Source organism: Dreissena polymorpha, chromosome 2 (assembly GCF_020536995.1).
Source record: "Dreissena polymorpha isolate Duluth1 chromosome 2, UMN_Dpol_1.0, whole genome shotgun sequence".
In the NCBI taxonomy this organism is placed as follows: domain Eukaryota; kingdom Metazoa; phylum Mollusca; class Bivalvia; order Myida; family Dreissenidae; genus Dreissena; species Dreissena polymorpha.
Genome location: NC_068356.1, coordinates 127,914,811 through 127,928,419, shown reverse-complemented (window position 1 = coordinate 127,928,419; position 13,609 = coordinate 127,914,811). Strand labels below are relative to the sequence as shown.

General features: G+C 33.5%; 2 protein-coding genes and 1 long non-coding RNA gene across 4 annotated transcripts in view; 2 read left to right on the top strand and 1 right to left on the bottom strand.

Annotated features, from left to right (window-relative positions):
- The window catches only part of LOC127868950 (uncharacterized), a 350,197-nt gene that overhangs the window by 201,264 nt on the left and 135,324 nt on the right, over positions 1 to 13,609 (top strand). The window lies entirely within an intron of this gene.
- The window catches only part of LOC127868951 (uncharacterized), a 340,228-nt gene that overhangs the window by 191,295 nt on the left and 135,324 nt on the right, over positions 1 to 13,609 (top strand). The window lies entirely within an intron of this gene.
- On the bottom strand, positions 465 to 2,857 carry LOC127868964 (uncharacterized). The gene is made up of 3 exons (XR_008044335.1): positions 2,765 to 2,857; positions 1,682 to 1,894; positions 465 to 1,154 (listed from the first exon to the last, which is right to left on the bottom strand). It is a non-coding gene; the product is annotated as an uncharacterized LOC127868964 (long non-coding RNA).

Here is a 13,609-nt window from a genome sequence, read left to right as displayed (position 1 = left end):
TCAAGTTTGAATATGGGTCATGCCGGGTCAAAAACTAACAAATAAGTTTATGTTAAGTTTCAACTGTTTTATTATGCAAATTATCTTCAGACAAACGATGGTATTTGACATGAGAAAAATATGCTTGTTAAATTATGATTTTTGAGGTTTGTTTTCCATAAACAGGAGTGTATTTATAATCTGGTACATGGATATCTTTCTGTTAAAACCATGCAATCATAAATGATTGAAGCATAAATAACTCTGCAATAGAATATTTGGCGCCACAGCTGCCAGACTATAAACTCTAATAGATTAGAATGTTTTGTTTTCACACCTTGAAAAAAATGCACGGTGTTGTGATCATCAGTCACACATTAAAAAGCAGAATGCCATTAAGCTTACAGCCACATTGGATGTGCTATGTGGTGAGACAAAGAAGACACTGTATGATCTACAGCACTTTCGTGGCTGATCCTTTAGCGGTTTCAAAAAACCAATATCCTGTGTATTGAAACATCCAAAGATCATATAACAACCTGTCACTTGTCAAAACAATATGTTTTATGTCAATACACAAGCCTAAGTAGCGAGCACATTCAAATCACATTGCTGATATTGGAAGGGGGGACTCGTTCAAAAAAACTACAAATGTATATTCATTTAAATGCTTTTTGCTAAATTACATTCGAAACCCCTAAAAGGTAAGTTGAAACAAATAGTAGTTATTATTGCGATATTAGATTTCACTTTCTCCAAATTTTCATAAAATACATTGGACATGTTGATAAAATTGAAAGTTTAATTCAACTGTCTAATGGTCGTTGAAATAGAACAGGAACAGTGCACCACATGCGAACACCGCGTTAGGTATGTACTGCCATGTTAAGACCTTTATTTAATCAACTATTTTAATAGTGACATAGTAGTTCGTTCTGTTCCGTGATGAACACTTTGTTCTCCTAATGTGGTGACATAATACAATTTACACTTTCATAGTGTCCTCCAACGTTATACCAAGACGAGTGGTTGGCAGAATCTTTGACTCATCGCATTTGTGGTGGCTGCGAATTGGCAAACAGCCCCTTGCGACCTCATGCCGTCTGCTGATATCTGACCGTTTCGATTTTCGTTGTCTTTTTCCAAGCCTCGTAGGTGAATCAAATGCATGATTTCTGAAAACAAAGAAATATACGCCCAAATATAATAAAACACTGCAGACATCTCCCAAGAATTAAAGCAAAATTTAAACAAATCTAGCGATTAATTGGAATTTAAATATAAGGCATGTGGAACTAGTGTAATGGCATTTCATGGGTGCTTTAATGTCTATTGCGCAATACCTGCAAGTTAAGATTATACGCTTTTGTTACAAAAACATATATGCATAACACATATCTGCGTTTAATGATTACGTTTTTGTCTACCACTTGCTTGTATCATATATACGCATTTCATTAAACACATTAGAACATCGTGGCTGTCTGGTTAGCGCAGTGGTTGGTACTCGCGCTTCTCGCCTAGGCGACCCGGGTTCAATCGTCGCTTCCGGTACATGAGAGCTTGATTAGTGGTCGCCATACCGGACTGGCGGGGTTTCACCCGGGCACTTTCTTTACCCCCACTCCAGCACAAGACCACACCAAAATGAAATATCTTTCAGTTGCAAGCAAATACTAGTAGTTGGAAATTGCAGCCATACCGGTTTTGCAAAATGTGTCCCAAATTTCGTGAGTCTAGTAAAGTAAATAAGGTAGGAGTGCTGGGACACACTCTGGTTTCTCACATAATGCAGCCTCAGAATCGGATTTACTTGTTGATGTGGAAGGTACTGTTGCAGGTAAGTTTTCTTCGCGGAATTTAGTTTTTTTTTGGTTGATGTAACCACAGAGACGATTTTCTCTTCCGTTTCAGTCTGAAATATATACAATGAAAATGACGTCATATTATTTGCGTTTCCATACAGTATTAACGCATAGTAGCTTTGCATGCCTTTCCATATATACAACATATCCTGAATTGTATATTGTGAACACTTGTGGTAATTTATTTTTAAATTTCATGATAAATGACAATTTGCCAGTCCGGTCAAGCTTGATTGAACGCACGCACGCACATATACTAGACAATTGCTACAGCTATATCGAGATTTCCGCAAGAGGGCGCGACACACATATTATACATTTTTTCATGTTTCTCTTAGTAGGCATTACTTCTTTTAGGTGGAAGAATTAAACTGAAAAGTGCGAATTTACATCGATACAATCCGTATCGTCAACTCATATCCATTTTTGAAACCAACTTCAAGTACTATATTAAAAGTTTCACATAAGATGTGCACATGTTGTTTATAAAACCTGCTGAAAAGCACGTAATCATCTGTATATGTATCAATTAATTTCGTGTATTATCCAGTGCCGTGTTTCCGGACTTTATCCGGTGCCAGTATTTTATGGTTTCGTCTGTTATCCGGTGCCAGTGAAATCAATATGCGACCCTTTTAAAACGCAAATGCTCACGTTTTTGATGTTGCCTGTAAATTCCTACGATTTTTTTATACATCTAAATAATTTTTACAACATTGCAAAGTAGTAGTAGCATATGTTTTTTCTCGCCAGTTACAAAAATGCAAGTTTTTTAAAAGTATTTCATGACTATGAGATAGGTATGGTTCATTTGTTTTCGTTCGTTTTGATAAAATATTTTTTTTTATGTCGAATTTTGAATTCAACCATAAGCTGAAATACCATAATGTTCCGTGAGCAATAGTATTTGGCATACTTACGCGGTCTTGTTGACTTTTTCGCTCACAATATTAGGCACATCCATCATTTCGTCTTGTTTATGTTCTGATATGATCCGGTGCCGTTTCGCGTATTATCCGGAATCGTTCACAAGTTTCCGGTATTATCCGTATTGGTTAGGTACCGTGATTTACGCTTATCAAAAAGGCGTGAAGTGTTGGCAAGTTTTCAATGCGATTGGGATCACAGGTGGTTAGCGTGTGGCTATGATATTAATTAGTAAAAACAGCTTTTTAAATACAAAATAATATTTACAAAATTACAAATACAAAATTCACTATCAAATATATATATATATTTATCACATGCTTTACCCTGTTTCCCATGTAATACAACCATTACATATTTTTTTATATTACACATGTGTTATACAACATTTTAAAGCGTTTTCATTGGCTTAGTTTTCGTTCATTGACAAATCGCATTTTATTATTTTGCTGAAATAACGTTGCAACGTCAAATGACGTCACAAAATGTAAACAACATTCGGGATTTATCATTATGTTTGCGTAATTATTTATTTTATTTTTTCGGCATAGCTGTTTAACGTCACTTTTGACCTTACCTGACCTTTTCCGCGGTTAGACACGAATGAATACACTTCATTTATTCCATTGACTGATTTGAGCATACCACCAGAACATTGGAAACATGAACGCGTCTTTGTAACATATACTGCGTGTTAAGCGTGAAACAATTTTATCTCGTATGAAAAGGCTAATAGATAGAACAGTTTTACACTCAACTCTTGACTCAAAACAGTTTGTGCGTGCACCTTTTATTTTCAGAGGATTACCAGCGCCAGCGCGTTTGTACTAAAAGGCTATGTTCTCATATTTAGAAATTACTTCCATATTCCTGTCTGTGTACTAGTATATTTAAGTTCATACAACTATCGTTTTCCCTATCCTATTCGTTTTGGCCAAACCATTTTAAATTGTTTTCGAAATTGAACATTTAACGTGTAAAAGTATAAAGTTTTAAACAAGCGGTCATTCCGGCATGTGAACGCGTGTCCTCACTTAAATACACTGCATTCCAACCCTCAAGGTATCAGGGTCAGTTCGCGGCCAGTAAAGTAATCGTTATATAATATAGACGCTAACGCATGAACTAGGTGAACTGGAATTTTCTTAAGACCAGAAATATGTTAAATGAAGATATTCAGCGATATGATTATGTTATGTCAATAATAGATTCTTATTGTGTTTTCAACAATACCATGATAAATATTATTTTTGATTAATTTAACAAGAATTATTCCACCATATTGACTAATGTAATAAGCATGAGCGCGATGATTCTCGATACTGTTAATACTCGAATCAAATAGCAAAGCCCGACAAACCACCAAAACAGGTTAGTTCGAAGAACGCGCGTATAAATGTTTAAAATATGTACGGATACTTCGCGTGTGGCCTGTTGACTCATATGTTTTAATTTCACTTCCATTCTTCATTTGGTTTTCTGTTATGTATCTATAGGTTTATGACCAGCAATATGTAATAATGTAAAATAAGCCGCGAAAACTCCGCGTAGCATCCCGTACTGCGTGTGATGCAGCTAAGAACTGCACAGAAAAAGACATTCGCTATCTTTGATCTCATTCATTGAACTCTTTACTTTTCACCAAGTCCAGCCACAATCAATTTTTTAAAGATATTTCTTGTTTTCAATAGTTCCATGACAAGTACAAGTTTTGATTGTTAAGAATTATTCCACCATAGCGACCAATTTATTAAGCATGAGCGCGATGATTCACGATACTATAAAAAATCGAATTCTTGAAGAACGCGCTTATTAATATTTCAAATATGTACGGTTGATGCGTGTGAGGGCCATTGACTCGTATATTTTCATTTAATTTCCATTCTTCTTGTGTATTTCTGTTCTATATCTATAGATATATGGTTAATAAATTTATATAATATTAAATGCGAAATAAACCACGAAATCTGGCGCAACGTAATTGATTTGCATGTGATTCTGCTAAGAACTGTTCAGAAAAAGGCATTTACTGTCTTATTGATATAAATTTTTATCTTTCATCAACCACAACCAAAATCAACGCCGTATATCTTTTTCAAACATATTTCTTGTTTCATTTAAAAGCATGTGATAAAAAAGATCTGACACTCGTTGTCATATCATACAAAGGCTCGCTTACTAACAAAATTCCTGAACTCGTTTAATATATATATATACATAAACGGGATGCATCGGTTAAATCAGCCATAACTTCATCAATAGTGCAGCGATTTCCATGAACTCGGTCTTATTCAACGCAGAAATAAATTCCCTTTCTGGAAACTCGCGTGACCTACGCGTCACCGATTTTAGACTAAATTATTCAAGGAGTAAAGGGCATTTCCCTGCAAAGATCACAGACCTCGGAACAATAATTCAATAAAACGTATGCATTATTACCGTTATTGTCGTTACATTATACATCAACACTAACTGTCCAGCGCCGTTTGTAACTTTTGTTTTTATACATCAACACTAACTGTCCAGCGCCGTTTGAAACCTTTGTTTACATTAATTTCAAATAGGCGACATTTTAAACACACGAGTGATTTCATTGGTCCAACGCGAAGGTGTGTCGTTACTCCTGAAGATGTAATTGAAGATGTAATACTTGAATCGGGTTTGATGGATGACCATAGGTCACGGGAGTTGTGTGTCTTATTATTTCTTACAATTTGACTCAGCATTTGTAAACATATTTCCAGAAAGGAAATTTATTTCTGCGTTGAATAAGACCAAGTTCATGGAAATCGCTGCTCAATTGATGAAGTTAAAAATGGCTGTTAAAAGCGTTGCACCCCGTTTTCGGTTCATATTAATAATTTGATAGTGATTTTTCTTTCAGAGAGTTGGTTTTTCGTTATTAGTTGACTATTGTTAATTCAGAATGATATTTTAACTAATTAGTTTCATAGTCCCACGCTGTTCTCGTCAGCCGATAAGACTTGACGATCCAATAATTTGGTGTATCCATTATGTTTAACGGATACTTTGATAACAGATGAAACGCACATGGGCACCGAATTTAATTTATAAAATTATGTATATATTTTTTATTTAAATAAAAGATTTAAATTTCACTTAACAATAAAATATTTAGTACTTTACTTCCCAATTATTAATGTTAGTATTATAAGTTATATTCAAATCTTGTTTTTAATCAAATATCAATTACCTCCCTTTAATTAACTTATTTTTATGTCAGGAAAGAAAAATAAAATTTCATTTGTTCACTGACATCGCCGTCAATTTTGGTAATTAAGTAGGTTTTACTGTTCTGTTAACATTTTTTTAAGATCCACACTTAAATAAACAAAAACAATCACATATAAAAATGGTCCAAATCTGTATTTAACCGTCGTATGTACCGGTAAGTAATTTGTTTTTCCGTAGTATCGACCCTATTAATGAATAGATACGAAATTTGGAAGTGACCAAATACAAAAACACGCTTGTGTTATATGTCAATCTATATTTTAAATGTGTATTCTTGGACATAACAGCAAAAACTGCATTTAAATCGGCAATGTTTTGACAAAATACCGGCTGGACTTAGCTCCCTTTGGTAATTTGTTTCATGTACATTTGTCTCACAGTATCGGCCGCTAAGATTTGTTTCTATGTGAATATGCTTGTTCTAAAAAAGTAACTGAATTGAAAAAAGAAAATCTTGCTCACGTTGTTATTAAAATATTTTTAAATTTTATTCAAAACTAAGCGGCATATAAAACATTTGATAAAGCTACTATTAATCCATAAACAAACTATCCTAAATGTGTGTTAAGTAATAAAACATCATAGCATCACCCTGAAATAAACATGACCTTCTTTCCAGCGAACACCGGAAATCACGAGAATGATCGTCGTAATAGTCATCGATAGCCATCAAATAGATTACAACTTCTGACACTTGAAAAAAACATTACTGTAACGTATTGAATGTTTTTCGTTAAAGGCACGATACTATGAGGAGGACAGATACTATAAGAGAAAGGGAAATAATGTTTCCTTATTTAAAGTTTAAATAGCGATTATCATAGAATTTATTTTTAAAATCTCCGACTTAATAAAAAAGAATAGCGAATTTACTTGAATTCAACAATTATAATCGGCACATAACCACGAAATACCGACAAAAACAGGGCTTTCACAAACAATTAAGATCGGCCAGATTAGTGGAAGCAAATACAGTAACGTTTTTACTGTAAGCCTTTCTTGGCTTTATTCCATTGCCAGTTGTACATTAACGATGAATAGTTGAGTTTTGCTATTTAATCAAGTGCTTAAGTATATGTTACAACTTCAAATATATTTGTAAACATTTGCCTAGGGGTAAAAGGCGAAAGTGTGTACATGTAAGTAAGTACTTTGTGTATTATACATTTGTGTCTTGTTTTGCTACATTCATATAATTGAATAAGGGTACGTGAGTTGTGGCTACACGTCTCGTGATATGGAAGAAAATAAATCACTCCAGTTTACAATACTGCTTATTTGATTTTTTTTTATTATCGTATGAAAGCATTGTCCCCTAAATTATTAAATTTATTTATGTTATTTGATTAAAATTATTGCAAACCATGTTTTCCAACAGAGTACAAATTATTTCCCTTTAAATGTACATTTGTCTGTACATAAAGTCTCAATATAGTAATGGGATAAGAATTCTAAGAAAGAAATGCTAAGATTTTTTAAAGTTTGCTTTGTTTATCAAGCATATGTGTAATTGGAATGAACAAATAAAAGAAATATGGATGATATAACAAACATTTCCAGAAAACGAGGTAGAATACGTTTGAGAACAAACTTAACCAATACCGCCCTAACAACCCGCACCAAATATATATCAATCAACCAGGAACACTTAGCTACTCAACACTTAAAGCAATATCAACGTAAAAACAACACTCAAATTCCCGCAACACACCAAAAACAACACACTAAACAACCACGAAAACCGACCACCTCACAAGCACAAAATCCACCAAAACACCAACCAAACACGCAGCCACCCAAACAACAACCCCACGGCAATTATGTCATCGAAAGCAACAGCCAAAACAACAAGAGCACTTACATAAATATTTATGGGATACCAAAGGGGTCGAAACTTTAACTTCTGCTCGAGCAGAAACAAATGCTGCTCGAGCAGCATTTAAATGCTGCTCGACCAGCAAAATGCTGCTCGAGCAGCAAATTTACTGCTCGACCAGCATTTTTTCTGCTCGTTGCTCGACCAGCATTTTTTCTGCTCGAGCAGAAAAATCCTGCTCGACCAGCATTTATTTTTAGATTATGGCATTAGCCAATCAGAACTCTTGTTATATTTGCCGTTTGGTGCGAAACTGGTTTGTTTGGAAAAAATGGCTGCCGCCATGATGGTGCCTTTTTCACATCTTCTGCAAGTTTATGTGACGACCTGCTTAAAGTTTAACATTGACACGCGGTAAGTGCTTTATATTTTGGCTGCAAACTAGTCGATCGAAAAATTGTTGCCATTCGCTTAATAAGAAAATCGATCATAAATGTCTAACGGCTGTTAAAACTTTTGCGAAAATCACGACGATGACTGATAAGAATGGCTCAAAGGGTGCGCAAGTGTAGGTTCTCTGTTTCTATCGATTTACTTTCTTAATGATTCTTCATAATTGCTTCCGACACAGGTGCCGATTGCCTGTGATTGTGCCTTTCTGGTTAACATTGTTTACGTTTCTCGTTCTCCCCATACATGTATATCTGCTATTCTAACTTTTACAATTATCCAAAAAAGGCAAAATATCATGTCTGTTAACCAGTTCTCAGTGCCCCAGATAAGCTGCGTATCTGCGTCTTTCACCCTATTAATATGTTTAAAAATGCAAAGAAATACGATATCATGAGTATTGAAAACGCAATTAATTTGACTTTTACGCAAATTCGTCAAATTAACGATACAAAACTTCGATTAATAATGCTTTGCTCATTTTAGGTATTTTCTCTTTGGAATTATTATCGTAACGCGGTGACGCTTACATTCAGCAAGCTCAGCAAACGGTCATAGTTATTCAAACGCTATGCGTTTTCAATCTGACCTAATTCGTCGCTCATTGTGCATGTTTTTGTTAAGCGTCTGTACTTTCAGATTCTATTACGATGCAAAATAAAAATAGCAGATAGAGGTCGAAAGACGTCCGAGATTGTTGCGCCAAAATATCAGCCGATCGCAAACTTTTTCGAATCAAGAAAGCAAGAGCCAATAAGTGCCGAATCATTCGTGTTATCGATTTTGTTAGAAACTGTATAAACAGCAGTTGAGTTGACATCCAAAAAACATGATGGAAAGTCTGTGACTTAACAAACCTGTCAAAAGTATAAAAAGGCATGTCATTGGTTAGAAAGTGTCAACATTTTTTAAAGTTTATATCATGGACAGTTTCAAGGATTAAAGATATTAGGAAACATCAGTTTATTAAAATTTATGATGATAGTTTACAGTTCTATTGAATCAATACAAGTGTGCAGCGTCAACGGAAGTAAATCAGCAATTATTTTAAGGTATGCATTTTTATTACTCATTTCACTCTATATGAAGAATGGAATCACCCTATTTTTCAAAATCAATGGTTGAAAACCCTATTTCCCAAATAATTATCTGGGGCACTGAGTTCTCAAGGACTTTTCTCAATTTCAATGTAAATTATTTTTCACCGAGGCCAATTAGCTTGTTCAAAGCTAACAACAGGTCAAATGTGAGTTGTGTCTGAATTACAAGTTGTTTAATTTTTCATAATTGAAATGTTTACAATTTACTATTTATTGAATAACTTGGCAGTGCATAATTAAGTTCTGGGATGTTATTTTCAGCTCTGAACTGCGAAAAAATTGCATAATAATTACATTGGTGGCACTATAATGAGTTACCTTTCATCTGTCCTTCCATTTAAATGTCCCTAAAGCAGACTTCCCAAACTTTGCAGAAAGAGTTTAGGCATTGTATTACACACTCATTTTAACCATGGCATGCTATTGTACAACATGTCTTCACAGAAATAATTTCGATAAAAAATATTTGCAGGAAATAATTTTTCCATTGCGAAGCGTTTGTATCTTTTTATCTTTATTCTGAAATGCCCCTCTTAAGAATAATGTCATGTATAGCTGGTTTAGAATTAAGGATGATGATATGTCCTAACAGCATTTTGTCATGTCATTTACTGTACTTCTTAACCTACATGTATTTGAATATTCAGTCCCCATATAACTACGCCCATATGTTGTGGACATTTTCATACAAGAATACAAACAGGAATATGTATTGGAGTTTGCTGTTTAAATTGACAGTCAATTGGAGGGTAACAGGTTTGTTTTTAACCAGAAGTGAGGAACTCAACGCAATTTGCAGGGAAAAAAATATCTCTTTATACCACTTAAGTATATTTGCATCACAGGAGCTCTGGTGTTGTGAGGTTGAGGAAACTAGTGTTGAATCTAAAACATTTAGCATCATGGACTCAAAAGTGAGAAGCCAAGTCAGACACCGCAAAATGTAAAATAATCTGTCAGATGTTTGGTCTGACAGGCTACAAAATTCTGTCAGACTGAAGGATAATTTCTGGATTCCACTTATTAGCATACCTGATAATAGCATATTTCTGTTATTAGCATATAGAATGTCAAAGCACAGATTAATTCTTAAATTTTAATGTATTTTTCTTCTATTAATAGCATAATTTTTAACCCCAATATTCAGAATTCACTTAAAGTCTTTATAGCATATAACATTCTCAGAATGCCAAGAAAATATGCTTTAAATCTGCAAAAATATGCTCAAATGCTAATGCAAACACCTTAGAATACAATTCCATTTGATGAATAGTTATCTTAAACATCAATCATATACAATGTTGAATTTAAATTTCACTTTGACGATCAATTATTAACAGATTTGACTTATTGTATGCCCCCAGTTGCTATATTTATGCTAAAATGTGTGTTCCGGTTAATAGCATATTCCTGTTATTAGCATAATTTTTGCTGACATGGTATGCTAAGAACAGGAATCCACTGTAGCAACATATAAATCAGGAATTATGGTTTGAATCCGTGAACTATTATTTTTAATGGTGAAAGAAAATCTCCATGGCGCGTTTTCAAAAATTCCTAATCAAGCTTGGTAAAAGAACACAAAGAATAGCAATTTTATTACAGCGCCAACTTCCGGGTAAAAATGATTGAGTTTTTATATACCGTAAAGACAAATGCCGCATCATATCCTATGGGTGATTTAAAAAAGAATGAAGCCTAAATAAAACATGCATTTATGTTCTTACCATTAAGCATGTTTGAGTTCTTTTTCTATCTTACAGAAGTGTTTCCATGTGATTAACTTAAATGTGAAAATTCTTCTCAATAACTTGCTTCATTAACAAAATATATTGAAAAATATCCTTAAAATTGCCCCAAGTGTACTGGTTTTGCGTGACATTTTATGTTAAAGGCAATTTTCAATTCTATACTTCAATAAAACTTTCAGAAATATTAGATATTGCCATCATTTAATGAATATAAAACTGCATATGCTTTAAGAAAAATAAAACAATGCTTCTTATAACTTAGGTTGATATCTCTTGTAGCAAGTGTTCAAAGCAATGATGTTCTTGTCAATTTTGTGCCACAATTTTCAACTCTCTTCACGTATATTAAGAGGTGGCATCATAAAGTGCTTCAATATTTATAGGCAAAAAGTGTCCTTTTAACCTGTCACATGTTTTTTCTACACATTTGTACAGGTATTTATACAATTATTTGTTCATGTAAATTTTGAACAGCTGAATACTAAATGTGGTCAAAATTTGTCCCTGTCCCAAGTGTACATTTTGCAAGAAAGTTATTTTAAATTTTTCATAAGATAGAATTTTCAAGGTTTTACATCATTTTCTTCAAACCATTAATGCTTATCACTAGATGTACAGAAAATTTGATGCCAAAACCTTGTGAACTTTTTTTGCAAGACAAATATCGTATTGTCCCAAGTGTACGAAATTTTTATCATGTTTGATGGACAGGTTATAGCTTTAAAAAAATAAACAAAGGCAAAAACTAATTTTCTGGAAAGAAGTACACAGAAGGGTGTAATCTCCAAGAGAAAAAGGTGGTTTCTTCACTCTGGGGGTGAACTACTCTTACTATATGGGTATGTCTCCATATTTTGTCTTCAGAAGAAAAATATAAGCATATAAATGATAATGTGTGGGAAGTATATTTGACTTTACCATAACATTATTACAAAAATACATTTCCTCTTCTCAAATTAATGTCAATTTTAATTCTCTAATAATCTTCAATGTTAGCCTGAAGTTGGTTATTAAATGTTGTACATGTACACTTGGGACATAAAATGAATGTTTTTCTTATAAACCTCCAGAAAGTGAAAACAAACTTACATTATAGCAGAATTAATGATTAAATTTTGATTTAATAAAGCATTCAAAAGCAACTGAAAAAAAAAGCCAAAATAAAAGTTGAACATGGTCAAATGTCAAATATGATGGATGACAAAGTCTTTCAGACACTTATAATTAAACCATGCAGACTGTCACCCTTGTGGTACAATTCCTACACATCTAAACTAAAAACCATGTTAAAACCTTCCATAAACAACGGTACAGTACTTATTATTATTTAATTCATTTTTAATGACACATTACCAAAATATATAGAGAATATATTGTATTACAGAGGAAGGTCAAGTAAGAGGACATCGTGTTTAATGTATAAAGTATAAAAAGAACAAGGTCTAATTTATAAAGAACAAGGTCCAATATATAGAGAATATAATGTTTAATATATAGAGAGCAAGGTCTAAATATAGAACAGTGAATTATATGTGTCTTGTTTTGAGAAAACTGGGCTTAATTCATGTGCGGAAAGTCTCGTCCCTGATTAGCCTGTGCAGACTGCACAGGCATATCAGGGACGAGACTTTCCGCTTTTATGGTATTTTTAGTTTGAAGGAAGTCCCTTCTTACCGAAAATCAAGTTTAAGCGGAAAGTGTCGTCCCTGATAAGCCGGTGCGGACTGCACAGGCTAATCTGGGACGACACTTTACGCACATGAATTTAGCCCAGTTTTATCAGAACAAGACACATATTTATATAGAAAACGAGGTCAAATATTATAAAAAAATATAAACATGTATTTTGTATACAGAACCATGTTCAATATTTATAGAAAAGCGTCCAATATATAGAGAACACAATATTAGATCAACTTCAAGTATAGAGAGCAATGTCTTATATATAGATATCAAATTCCAACATATAGAAGAGGCATAATGTCTTATATTTAAAGATCAAGGTCAATGCCATAGAGAACAATGTTTAATATGTAGAGAACATCATTTGCTATTTAGAGAACAAGGTATGCTATCCATTTGTATAGAGAAAAATGCCCAGCATATAGATCTCCAGCATATAGAGAGCAATGTCAAATAGATCTTTATTATATAGAACAAGATAAATTATGAAACCAAAGTCAAATATATACAACTATGTGAAATATATTGAAAACCAGGTCAAATGTATCTACAATTTGTGAAATATATGTGTTTTTTATGGGAAATACAGATCTATGACACACTGCATAATTATGGAGATTCCTTATGCCTCTGATATCCCATCGGTTATAAACATACTAAGGGCCACAAAAATACCTCAAATAAAATACAAATAAAAGTCATGCTATTTTTCTTCAGATTTTCATCCATTTTGAAAATGTCCCAAGTGTACAGATTTGGCCTAAAATCATGCTAGATCCTTTC